This window comes from Miscanthus floridulus, chromosome 15, assembly GCF_019320115.1.
Source record: "Miscanthus floridulus cultivar M001 chromosome 15, ASM1932011v1, whole genome shotgun sequence".
Taxonomy (NCBI): Eukaryota; Viridiplantae; Streptophyta; class Magnoliopsida; order Poales; family Poaceae; genus Miscanthus; species Miscanthus floridulus.
Window position 1 is genome coordinate 16,009,612 of NC_089594.1, and position 12,575 is coordinate 16,022,186.

Consider the following 12,575-nt stretch of genomic DNA (forward strand, 5'->3'; position numbering starts at 1 on the left):
TTGAAGACTTAGCTAGTAGAATAGTAGATAATCTTAATATTGTTATCCCTTCTCCTGATGATGATGAGGCTTGATGTATTTGACCTTTATGCCCGTGCCTTATAATATGACATTATACTTCTTTTGAATAAAGATTTTTTGTTGATGTCTTCTTTGCCTAGATGCCTTGTTTATTCCTTGGATGATTTGTCCAATTGGTCAGAGTTACTTGACTTGCCGAGTACTTTGTCTTGCTTTTGTCTTTGCCTTGTAAACAACTCTGCGCGCTATCTTGACAAACTTTCTTGATTTGTCGAGTACCATGTAAACAACTCATTATATATTGTGTTGACAACCTTTCTTGATCTGTCGAGTGCTTGTCTGATTTGTTGAGTACTTTTCCGTCCCATGTAAACAACTCGTTATATATATAGATCTTTGTGTTGACAACCTTTCTTGATCTATCAAGTGCTTGTCTAGCCTTCTTTTGTGCCATGTAAACAACTCGTTATATGTAGACCTTTGTGTTCTTGGGTACCTCCAGTGTAGCCCCCGAGCCTCTTGCTATTTGGAATAAGTAGGTGAAGGGTCTTGTCTTGAAATTGCTCTGGTCTATGCTCAGGCTTAGTTTTAGTTGTTTTGCTTTTTGTTTCGGGTGTTAGCTTATTAGCTACCCTCATTGGTGGGCTCAAGCATCTTTTCAGCTATTTTGCTCTCGGTCGGGATGCTCAGGCGTCTTCTTGGCCATTTTGCTTTTTATTTCGGGTTTTAGCTTGTTAGCTACCCTCATCGGCGGGCTCAAGCGTCTTTTCAGCTATTTTGCTCTCGGCCGGGATGCTCAGGCGTCTTTTCAGCCATTTTGCATTTTATTTCGGGTGTTAGCTTATTAGCTACCCACATCGGCGGGCTCAAGCGTCTTTTCAGCTATTTTGCTCTCGGCCGGGATGCTTAGGCGTCTTTTCAGCCATTTTGCTTTTTATTTCGGGTGTTAGCTTGTTAGCTTACCCTCATCGGCGGGCTCAAGCATCTTTTCAGCTATTTTGCTCTCGGCCGGGATGCTCAGGCATCTTTTCAGCCATTTTGCATTTTATTTCGGGTGTTAGCTTGTTAGCTTACCCTCATCGGCGGGCTCAAGCATCTTTTTAGCTATTTTGCTCTCGGTTGGGATGCTCAGGCGTCTTTTTAGCCATTTTGCATTTTATTTCGGGTGTTAGCTTGTTAGCTTACCCTCATCGGTGGGCTCAAGCATCTTTTCAGCTATTTTGCTCTCGACCGGGATGCTCAGGCGTCTTTTCAGCCATTTTGCATTTTATTTCGGGTGTTAGCTTATTAGCTACCCTCATCGGCGGGCTCAAGCGTCTTTTCAGCTATTTTGCTCTCGGCCGGGATGCTCAGGCATCTTTTCAGCCATTTTGCTTTTATTTTGGGTGTTAGCTTGTTAGCTACCCTCATCAGCAGGCTCAAGCGTCTTTTTAGCTATTTTGCTCTCGGCTGGGATGCTCAGGCGTTTTTTCAGCCATTTTGCATTTAAGAAACAACTCGGAGAAAGCCATGATGAGACATATGTTTGTCGAAAGAGAATCATCTTTATTGATCATGAATACTGATGGGTCACAATGATACATATGTTTTTGGTGAGCGCTATCTTTGTTGATCATGAACGTTGATCTCTTGCGTTTTGTATACATATTTTCCCTTGAGTTGTTTTCATGCGTAGAATCTTCGTAGCTGACTGATGTGCCATGTATTGTTGACTTCTTTTTTGTCTTTAGTTATGAGCTTGTATGTGCCTGGTCCGATGACTTTTGTGATGATAAAAGGACCTTCCCATGGACTGAGTAGTTTGTGGCGTCCGTTGATTTTTTGTATTCTTCTTAGTACCAGGTCTCTGACTTGTAGTGATCGAGACTTTGTATTTTTGTTGTAGTGGCGCCTTAATCCTTGGAGGTATCTTGTTGATTGCAGGGTAGCGTTTACTCTGACTTCTTCTGTACTGTCGAGTTCTAATCTTCGGGTGTGTTCTGCTTCTCCTTCGTCATATTGCTCTATCCTTGTTGACGTCCAGATCAAGTCTACGGGTAGTACGGCTTCTGATCCGTACACCAGGAAGAAAGGTGAGTATCCGGTGGCTCTGCTTATTTGAGTCCGTAGCCCCCATACAACCTTAGGTAATTCTTCAATCCATTTTGATCCATAGTCTACTAGTTCTTCATACAGTCTTGGTTTTAATCCGGCTAGTATGAGTCCATTAGCCCTTTCTACCTGTCCGTTGGCTTCTGGATGTGTGACTGATGCGTAATCTATGCTGAACCCAAATCTATGATGATTCGATTGGGCATGCCGAAGCGGTGCATAATGTATTGGATGAACTCGACTGCTTTGGCTGCGCTGTATTTTGCGAGTGGTTTGTATTCGATCCACTTGGTGAACTTGTCAATTGCTACAAAGATGTACTCGAAACCGCCCTTTGTTTTCTTGAGAGGTCCTACTTGATCTAGCCCCCAGCAGGAGAAAGGCCAAGCGGGCGGGATGTAGATGAGATTGTGAGCTGGCACATGAGCTTGTCTTGCGAACATTTGACAACCTTTGCATTTTCTGATAAGTTCTTCTGCGTCTTTCAAAGCGGTTGGCCAGTAGAATCTGGTGCGAAATGCCTTGCCTACTAGTGTTCTTGAAGCAGCATGATTTCCGCAGCAACCTGAGTGTATTTCGCCTAGGATTTCTTTGCCTTCTACAATTGAGACGCATTTTAGGAGTACTCCTAACGATGCGGCTCTTCTATATAGCTTGTCCCCCACTAGGACGTAGTTTTTGCTTCTGCGAACTACTCGGGTAGCTTCCTCTTTATCTGCTGGCAACTTATTTTCTTTGATATAATCAATAAAAGCCTATGTCCATGAAGTGTTAACTACCATAATCTGGATGCCTTTGGCTATGAGTTCTAGGGTTGTCTCATCGGGTTGTTTGATAGAGGGAGCTGATAGCTCCTCTATGAATACACCGGGTGGGACCTTCGCCCTATCTGATCCAAGCTTGGCGAGGATGTCTGCCGCAATATTAGAATCCCGCAGGACATGTAGAATTTCTAATCCTTGGAAATGTTTTTCGAGTTTTCGGATTTCAGCACAGTAAGCATCCATGTTTTCTTTGGTGCAATCCCAATCTTTGTTGACTTGGTTGATGACTACTGCCAAATCGTCGTATACGAGTAATCGCTTGATTCCGAGGGTAATTGCCACTCGTAACCTGTGGATGAGAGCTTTGTATTCTGCTTCATTGTTGGTAGCTTGCCATAATATCTGATGGACATACTTGAGTTGTTTTCCGTCCAGAGAAATTAGGAGGACGCCTGCACCAGCTCCGCCTAGCTTGAGTGATCCATCAAAGTACATCTTCTAATGATCAAGGATGGTGCTTGACACGGGTTGTTGAATTTCTGTCCATTCGGTAACAAAATCAGCAAGGGCTTGGGATTTAATTGCTTTCCGTGGGGTGAAATTGATGTTGAGAGCACCGAGTTCGACTGCCCACTTGGATATGCGCCCTGTTGCATCTTTGTTGTGTAAGATGTCTCCTAGTGGGAAATCTGTCACCACGGTAATCTTGTGGCTTTCAAAATAGTGGTGAAGCTTACGTGAAGTGATCAGTAGGGCGTAGAGTAGTTTTTGCACATGTGGGTACCGGATTTTTTATTCTGACAGTACTTCACTGATGTAGTATACTGGGCGTTGTACCTTATATACGTGCCCTTCTTCTTCTCTTTCTACTACTATCGCCGTGCTGACCACAGTAGAAGTTGCCCCAATGTATAGCATCATGTATTCGTCTTTCTTTGGAGGTATGAGGACTGGTGAGGAGGTGAGGTATGCCTTCAGTTTCTTGAAAGCTTCATTGGCTTCTTCTGTCCACTCGAACTTGTCTGTCTTCTTTAGCAATTTAAAGAAAGGTAACCCTTTTTCGCCGAGTCTTGAAATGAAACGGTTGAGTGCCGCCATGCAGCCTATTAGTTTTTATACATCTTTGACGCTTCAGGGAGGGCCCATCTCTGTTATGGCTTGAATTTGCTTGGCGCTTGCTTCGATTCCGCGATGATTGACTAAGAATCCAAGTAGTTGTCCTGAAGGAACTCCGAATACACACTTGTTTGGGTTCAATTTCCACCTCCATCTTTTTAGATTCTCAAAGGTTTATTTTAAGTCTTCAATCAGTGCATCCGAGTTCTTTGTTTTTACAACCACATCATCCACGTATGCTTCTACGTTTTCACCGATCTGATCTCCAAGGCATGTTTGGATAGCTCTTTGGTAAGTGGCTCCAGCATTCTTGAGTCCAAACGACATGATCTTATAGCAATAGGCGCCGAACGGAGTGATGAAAGATGTCTTGCTTTGGTCCTGTTCTTTTAATGTGATCTGGTGATATCCGGAATAGCAGTCCAGAAAGGATAATAGGGCAGATCCTGCCATTGAATCAACTATCTGATCAATGCGTGGTAGCCCGAACGGATCTTTCAGGCAGTGTTTGTTGAGATCTGTGTAGTCGACACACATGCGCCACTCGTCCGTATTCTTTTTCTGTACTAGAACTGGGTTTGCTAGCCAATCTGGATGAATGATTTCTCTGATAAATCCGGCTGCCATTAGTTTTGTAATTTCCTTTTTAATTGCTTCCTTCTTGTCGGGAGAGAATCGTCGTAGTCGTTGTTTCACGGGCTTGGAGCCTTCATTGATATCAATTCTGTGCTCAGCCAACTCTCTTGGGACCCCTATCATGTCGGTCGGCTTCCATGCGAAGATCTCTTTGTTGTCCTGAAGAAAGTTGGTGAGCGCGAGTTCCTATTTTGCTGATAGGTATGCACTGATGGTTGCCATTTTTGAGGGATCACCGATGCCCAGTTTGATTTGCTTGACGTCGGCTTCTTTTGGTGGTGCTAGGATGCTTGGCTTTTTAGTCGGTATCTCTAGTTCTTCTTGACTTATTTCTGCGGCAATAGTGACTATTTCTTTTCTTCCATCGTTTGCTTGTGTTCTTGCTGCAATTTGAATAGCCTGAACATCACAGTCAAATGCGCGCTTTAAATTACTCCGAAGAGAAAGAACACCGTTAGGCCCTGGCATCTTAAGCAATAGGTACGGATAATGCGGTATTGCCATGAATTTTGCTAGTGCCGGGCACCCGAGGATTGCGTGATATGATGAATCGAAGTCTGCGACTTCAAACTTGATGAACTCTGTACGGTAGTTTGAGGGAGTTCCAAAGGTAACCGGTAGAGTGATCTATCCAAGTGGCATTGCTGCCTTGCCGGGTACTATGCCATAAAAAGGTGTGTTTGTTGGTGTGATCATCCTAGCGAGTTGTAGTCCCATCTTCCTTAGAGTTTCTAAAAAAAATAATGTTGAATCCGGCTCCTCCGTCGATTAGTACTTTTGTAACAGTCATATCGGCAATGGTTGGATCTAGGACCAGTGGGTAATGGCCTGCGTTTCCTACGCTAGTCCATTGGTCTTCTCTTGAAAATTAGATTGGATACTCTGACCAATTGAGATATCTTGGTGTAGCAGGTTCTGCTACCATGATGGTTCGTAACGCTAGTTTTTCTTGATGTTTGCTTCTAGAATCTGGAACCCCAACAAAGATTACTGCCACTGTCCCTCTGGATTTTTGGAATCCCTTGTCTTCATGGTTGTCTCCTTCTTTTTTCTGGTTGTCTTCTTTATTGTTTCCCTTGCTATCTTTTCTAGTGTATCTTTCGTTGAAGGTGTAGCAATTTTCGATGGTGTGCTTTCCACTGGGGTGCAAGGGGCAACGTATGTTTTCAATGTCATCATATCTTCTGGGCTTGGTAAATTTCTTTGATTTATCAGCCATTGCTACTATGTTGTCTGGACCTCGCTTTTTCTCCTGATGTCTATTGTTTCGAGGATTCTGCCTGTCCGGGTTGTCTCTACTGTTCCTATCCGGGAATCTTTCTCTTGTTTTTTCCTCTGCGGTAATCATCTTTTCCACTGTCCATCTGAATTCTTCATTGTTTCTTGGGTTTTCTTTGCAGAAGTCTTGAAATTGCCACCTGGCTATGATTCCGTGTGAGAAAGCTTTGATTACTTCTCTTTGGGTGATGTCATGTACTTGAGCTCGTAGTTCGCCAAATCGTCGATAGTAATTTCTTAGACTTTCCCCGCCCTTCTGCTTGAGTCCTTTTAATTCTGCATGGGTGATTGGATGTGTAATAATTCCCGCGAAATTTTCACAAAAAGCTCTTTGCAAGTCTTCCCAATTTCTGATTGATCCTGGATTCAATTTGTCGAACCATTGAAGTGGCATGGTTTTCTAGGGCCATGGGAAAGAACAAGGTTTTGATGTCATCATCCCCATCGGCCAATTCAATCGATTGCGAATAAATCCTGAGCCATTGCTTTGGTTCGGTCTTGCCATCATACTTGGAGTGGTTGGACGGCTTGAACTTGTGAGGTAGTCATATTGAAGCAAGTCTGTTTGCAAAATAGAGGAATCTATCATGCATTCTGGCTTCTGTATATTCTGATTCTACGCCCCCTTCTTGCCAACTGTCATCTTGGTGAGAGTAGTTCTGTGTGGCTGTCCGAGTAGGCATTTCGCTTCTAGCCTTTCTTGGTTGTTCGACTCGGTTGTTTTGACTATGATTTCTTCGGCTCTCTCTGTTATGACTTCCACTTGGTCCAAGTCTTTCGAAAGCGGACTTCCTTTGATTTTGATCTTCCTGTTCATGAGATGTTGCTCTTCCATCGCGTGTCCTAAGGACTATTGATCGGAGGAAGTCCTGGAGTTGTTCTTGTTTTTCATTGGGATGTGAAGTTGCTCTGAGTTCTTCTAATGCTTCTCGGATCTTATCGTAGGGTGTATTCGCTGCCCGTCCTTCTTCTTCTCGCTCCGATTTTCTTCTGTTGTACTCGGCTAGATCTGACTCACATTTGATCCAAGTGTCCACGGCGTTGACGTCCTTGTTTCAATTTATTCTTTCTTTCTCTCGCTTGCCTTTGACTTTCAGTCTCACCATTGTGCCCCTGGATAAATGGTGATATGTTGGATTCGGATTCATCTGAAGACCTTACGTCGGGTGCTTCTGGAGGGATCAATGGTGATCGAGGACGGCGAATCATCAATACTTCTCTAGCGTGAGTTGTTCTGTCATCGTCGTTGATTTCCGTATAGCCAGAGCTGTTGATAACTTTAGTAGAGGTTTCAAGGTCATAGATCGAATCTCCTTCTTGGTAGGGTAGAATTGCTGTTGTCATATCATCGACTAGTTGGGTGTTGTCATCCTTAGGAACGGTACCTGGCCAGTGAACGATGTAGTCTTGAGATGTTATAGTTAAAATGAGACCTTCCTGGGCTCCTTTCAGTGGCATTCTAAGCACGGGATAGGTGGATCCTTCATGCCATGTTTGATAAGGTGTTGCCATGTTGTGGAGTCCAAACGGAAGAGGACCCGACTTCTTTGAAGTACTTTCAGTGAACTCCGAGTAGTTTCTTGATAGGTTGACGTCATGTTCTGGAGCTTTGTCAGAAAAGAACTCGGTTTTCCGAAAGAACTCGGATAAGACTTCGTCTCGGAAGCGGAACTTGAGTTCGAATCGAATACATGAAGTCGCGGAATCTGAGTTGGGTTGGAAATCGCGAGCTACGCAAATCTTCCAACAAGCTGATCTGTCGTTGTCGTCGAACTGAAAGAGTCCTGATGATGATCTGAATCTTCGAGGAGATGGCCTTGGAGCTTGCCATCGTCGCCTGCCTCGCAGATCCATGAACCGATGATGAAGATTGATCCCTTCGAGAAGATCATGTTGTCGAGGTCCATCGAGCTCTTGGATGCAAAATCGCCGAAAGCCCCTACCTGGTGCGGCAGCTGTCGATGTTCGACCATCGATAGCCTACCACGGGGGTCCCCGAGGTAGTATGTTCGGGCTTCAGCGTATGCGGAACTCGACAGTTAACGTAAGAGATAGTCGATTTATCCTGGTTCGGGCCCTCGATCGTAGATCGAGTAATAGCCCTATGTCCAGTCGGCGTTAGCCATTGCGTTGGATTGATTATGCAGTGTTGTGTTGTATAATTGTTCTCTTGAACTCCCGATTCAAGGAGCCCTGCCCTCCTTTATATAGTCAGGAGGCCAGAGTCCTAGTCGGTTTACAATGAGAGTTCCTAGTAGGATTACAGGATAATACTACTACTAAGATTACAGGGGAAGAATCCTAGTCAGGCTAGTTCTTCTCTCTTCCTTACGGGGTATCCCGTGGGTCCCGCACCGACAGTGAGGCCTCAGCTTAACGATATGTTGGTACAATTTCTAGATACTCAATCATAGGTGGCTGCCAAGGCAAAAAAACAGATAGAAAAAAACTAAGATCATGTCCCATGGTTTGATGATAGTCATGAGAATCATACAGAATGCACAAAAAACAAATTGCAGCCACCTCAGAGTTTATTTTTCATGTTGCATCATTGGCCAAATAGATATCAAGAGTTTGAACATCACAGTCATATCAAGAGATTGAACATCAGTGTCATAAATTCTAGATGCTTCAGCACAAAGAACCCTCACTAGAATCAGAGCTATGGACTTAAGCAAGACGCGGCTGCCACACCATAGGGTGCTCCTCTAGCACCTAGGGTTAAGTAAACATCATCGACCAAGGCACTTTGCTCAGTTTGTAAATCGGACTAGGCATCATCATGTGCAAAATCTAGGCGACAACACATGTGTACAACAAATAAGAGGTGCACATCACATAGATCTGAGGGCAGAACAAGACGAAAGCAAATGTAAACATGTACATCAACAAAAATATCGCCCAGATCTAAGTATCTAAGAACATGAACCCTAATATCAGTGGACGACAAACAAAATCCACAAACGATTCAATAGAGGGGCAGGAGATGGGGGCAGGTGAGATATACTGTCGGAGCACTGGAGGACCAACACGAATCCACCGGTGGAGGTTGACCGTATAGGTCAAGCGAGCTCAATGGGGAGGAAGAGGAGAGAGCGCACCAAACTAGAGGAGGAAGGAGAGGCACGAAATAGGGGCGGTAACCCTAGCCCAGGCCCTAGGACGACAAGATCTCCCACGCAAGATCTGGGGGCGGCGGTGGCCGCCGCGACGGTGGAAGAGAGGAGGGGGAGGCAGATCTGGGGGCGGTGGGCGGCGAAGCTCCTTGGTGCGGCAGGAGGCAGATCTGGGGGCGGAGGCGCCGCCATCCGGCCTTGCACGGGCAGCCACCGCCGTCTTCCGAGGGAAGGGAGGGGAGGAGTTGTAGTGGAGGAGGGGGTGGTGGCCTCACCGGTGGAGGAGGGGGTGGCCGCCGCGACGGTGGAAGATAGGAGGGGGTGGCCGCTGTGAGATCTAGGAGCGACGGGAGTGCGGGCGTGGTCTCGGGCGGTTGCGGGCGGCGAGTTTGGGATAGGGATGGGCGGCCGCATCTGGGTGTATTGACGCAGATCATTTTTTTGTGTATATGGTTTTTCTGTGCGTGTATATAGTTTTTCTGTGAGTTTTGAAAAGACCGACAGAATGATGTCAATTTTTCTGTGTGTATTGACACGCAACGAAAAATCACGCAATTTTTCTGTGGGTTTTCGAATATTTCTGTCGGGATTTTTGAAACTGTATAAAGAAAAACGCACAGAAAAATTAATCAGTTTCCAGTAGTGTACTGCTGCTACTGCTACTACTACAGCTGCTACTGCTGCTACTGCTGCTGCTACTGCTACTACTACTCCTGCTACTGCTACTACTATATATGCTCTAATGATTGAGTATTATATATCGTGCAGTGCGTCAAACAACCCTATGACTCAGTTCTATGTGGATTCTACGTTTGCGAGTACCTGAGGACGTGCACCAGATTCAGCAGCAGCTGGCGGTAGCTGAAGAAAGCATAAGGATGGTGGCGAAGGGAGAAGGTCGACCAAAACTTCAGACAAACAGTAGCAGACATATGTAAGTTTGTCACAGAGTGCGCGCATGAAGGGCGACCGTTCTTCAACAAGGAAAGCGAGTTAGCGCTTGATTCGAAGTTCGAGAAGATCAGAAACTGGAGCACCAAGTTAGAAATGATGGATTACTTGTTGCCAGACCTCTTTTCCGACAAAAGTTGATAGCGTGGTGATTTTAGTTTCGCATGTAAACATTTGACATCATGCATGTGTAATAACTTTGAATGTTGTTGGTTGACGATGGAGGACACCAATGAATGTGTTATATGTTTGTGCTCGATATGCGTAATATGTGTTTATATATGTCTTGATTCTGCTTTTATATGTGTTTGGTCTGTGAAAATAGAATTCAAATCAAATTGCCGAGGCTATTTTGTTATAATAGGAAAATATTAACGGAGGCAGGCAAGTAACAACAAACCACCACCATTAAATCTTTATCTGTGGCGGTCACATTGGCCCTGTTCGGCTTACCCCATATTCGGCTTGTTCGGCTTCTTTTTTCAATCGGAACAGTGTTTTTCTCTCACAACAATTCAGCCGGAACGGGGCCATTATAGATTTTCAGCCGAGTTTCAGACCAGCGAACGGGGCCATTATAGAGACCGCCTCGGTTAATTGTTTAACGGAGACGGTCACCTTAGGGCAACCATCTCCGTTAATCATCATTAACGGAGGCGGTTGCCCTAAGACGTCCGCCTCCATTAAACAATTAACCGTGGCGGGCAGGGCAACCACATGTCACGATTAACCGTGACCTTTGATTGAGATGGTTGCAATGCCCGCCTCCATTAAGCATTTTCGTCGGCCTTCGTTAAGATTTCTATACTAGTGGTTCGTCTCATCACCTTCTATTCTATTCGATAGTACTGGATGTAATCTCTTCATCGGCTTGGCTTGCTTGTACGTGACGCTAGTATCAGGAGAGCTGAAGTTGAAGGAGAATGCACCCGGTTGTATGGCCATGCGCGGACCACTGGAGCACTGATCGATCGTATAGTCACGTCACGTGAATGCACGGCTATTATAAACGACACCTAGGCCTCGTTTAGATTGAAAGTTTTTTCAACCTGATGAATAGTACCACTTTCGTCTTATTTGGTAAATATTGTCCAATCCTGAACCAACTAGGCTCAAAAGATTCATCTCGTGATTTTCAACTAAACTGTGTAATTAGTTATTTTTTTACCTACATTTAATACTCCATGCAAGCGGCTAAAAATTGATGTGATGGAGAGAGAGTGAAAAAACTTGGAATTTTGGAGTGATCTAAACAAGGCCCTAATTAGATGCACGTGAGTACGCCGGAGTGCCAGCAGCAGCAGCAGCAGCTAGCAGCCTTATATACTTGCAGACTTGCAGTGCATTGTGCTTCTGCAGGATTATATACTGATGTCTGTATGCTGCAAACTCGCTCGCTCGTCGTCAGTTGCCCCCACTCCGGTCACTGCCACTGCCATGCATTGCCAATTTGCCATGCTGTAGTATACCATATGCATGCAGAGCTAAAGCTAGCTAGCTAGCAGCTGCTATCTTCCACCGAACACAAGCTTGCAAAGTGACGAGCACCTGCAACTACAAGAATACGAAAAAGAGAGTAATCGATCGAGGGGGAAAGGAAAGGGACGACGATGCGGTCGCCGATGCATGGATCCTTGCGTCTGCAGAGGTAAGCAGTACTCCCTCCGTTTTAAATTAAAGATGTTTTGGCTTTTCTAAATATATTATATTTGTTATGCATATAGATATACATTATGTCTAGATACATAGTAACATTACGGGTAGAAAAGTCAAAATATCTTATAATTTAGGACGGATTTAGTAGTATATATAGCTAGCTGCTACCGTACTGCTGCTGCAGAAATGCCAAAATATAGCGCATGCAGTATCTATATGCAAAAATGCCAAAAATGCATGCATGCATTCAGAATTTTCACTTGGGATCGATCGATCCTACTACTACAACGCCGCAGCTAGCATGCGTGCCAAACAAATACTACCGCCGGTACTGGACATGAATGCAGTGTATCTACTGGTTTGTTTCGTAGCTTTGTACCATGCATGCATGCTTGCTCTGCAGCTAGCTGTGAGTACTCATTGTTGCATCGCATTTGCCCGTCTACTACTTCTTTGTATCCTACAGCGCGTGTATCCACTGCACGCCTTTCATTTCTTATCCGCCGCCACCGCATCCACATCTTCATGCATTGGCAACCACGCACGTTTCTTGTTCAAAATGTTAACCATATAAAGATAAGCTCCCCGCTTCGACCAGATCAGTACTCCCTCCGTTTCAAAAATATATATATTACAGGTTCATAAAATGAACCTCGTAAATATCGAACAGTAATTATTCAAATTATATCAGTATATGAATCCTTAGTGAAGTACTATCATCAATACATTCATGTGTCTTCTAATACAAGAAAAGAAGAAGCATCACGCAAATAGCATGGGTAGTTAGTTTTTCTTTTCATTATAACATTTAGTAATCTTTTAACTTGAAGATATTTTGTGAAAAACAACTTTGTTTGTTTTGTTGGTTGAAATTTTCCTCTATTGATGCCACCCGTTGTATCCATTTGTACAATCTTCATAAACCTGTCATGGACCAATTCCTTGC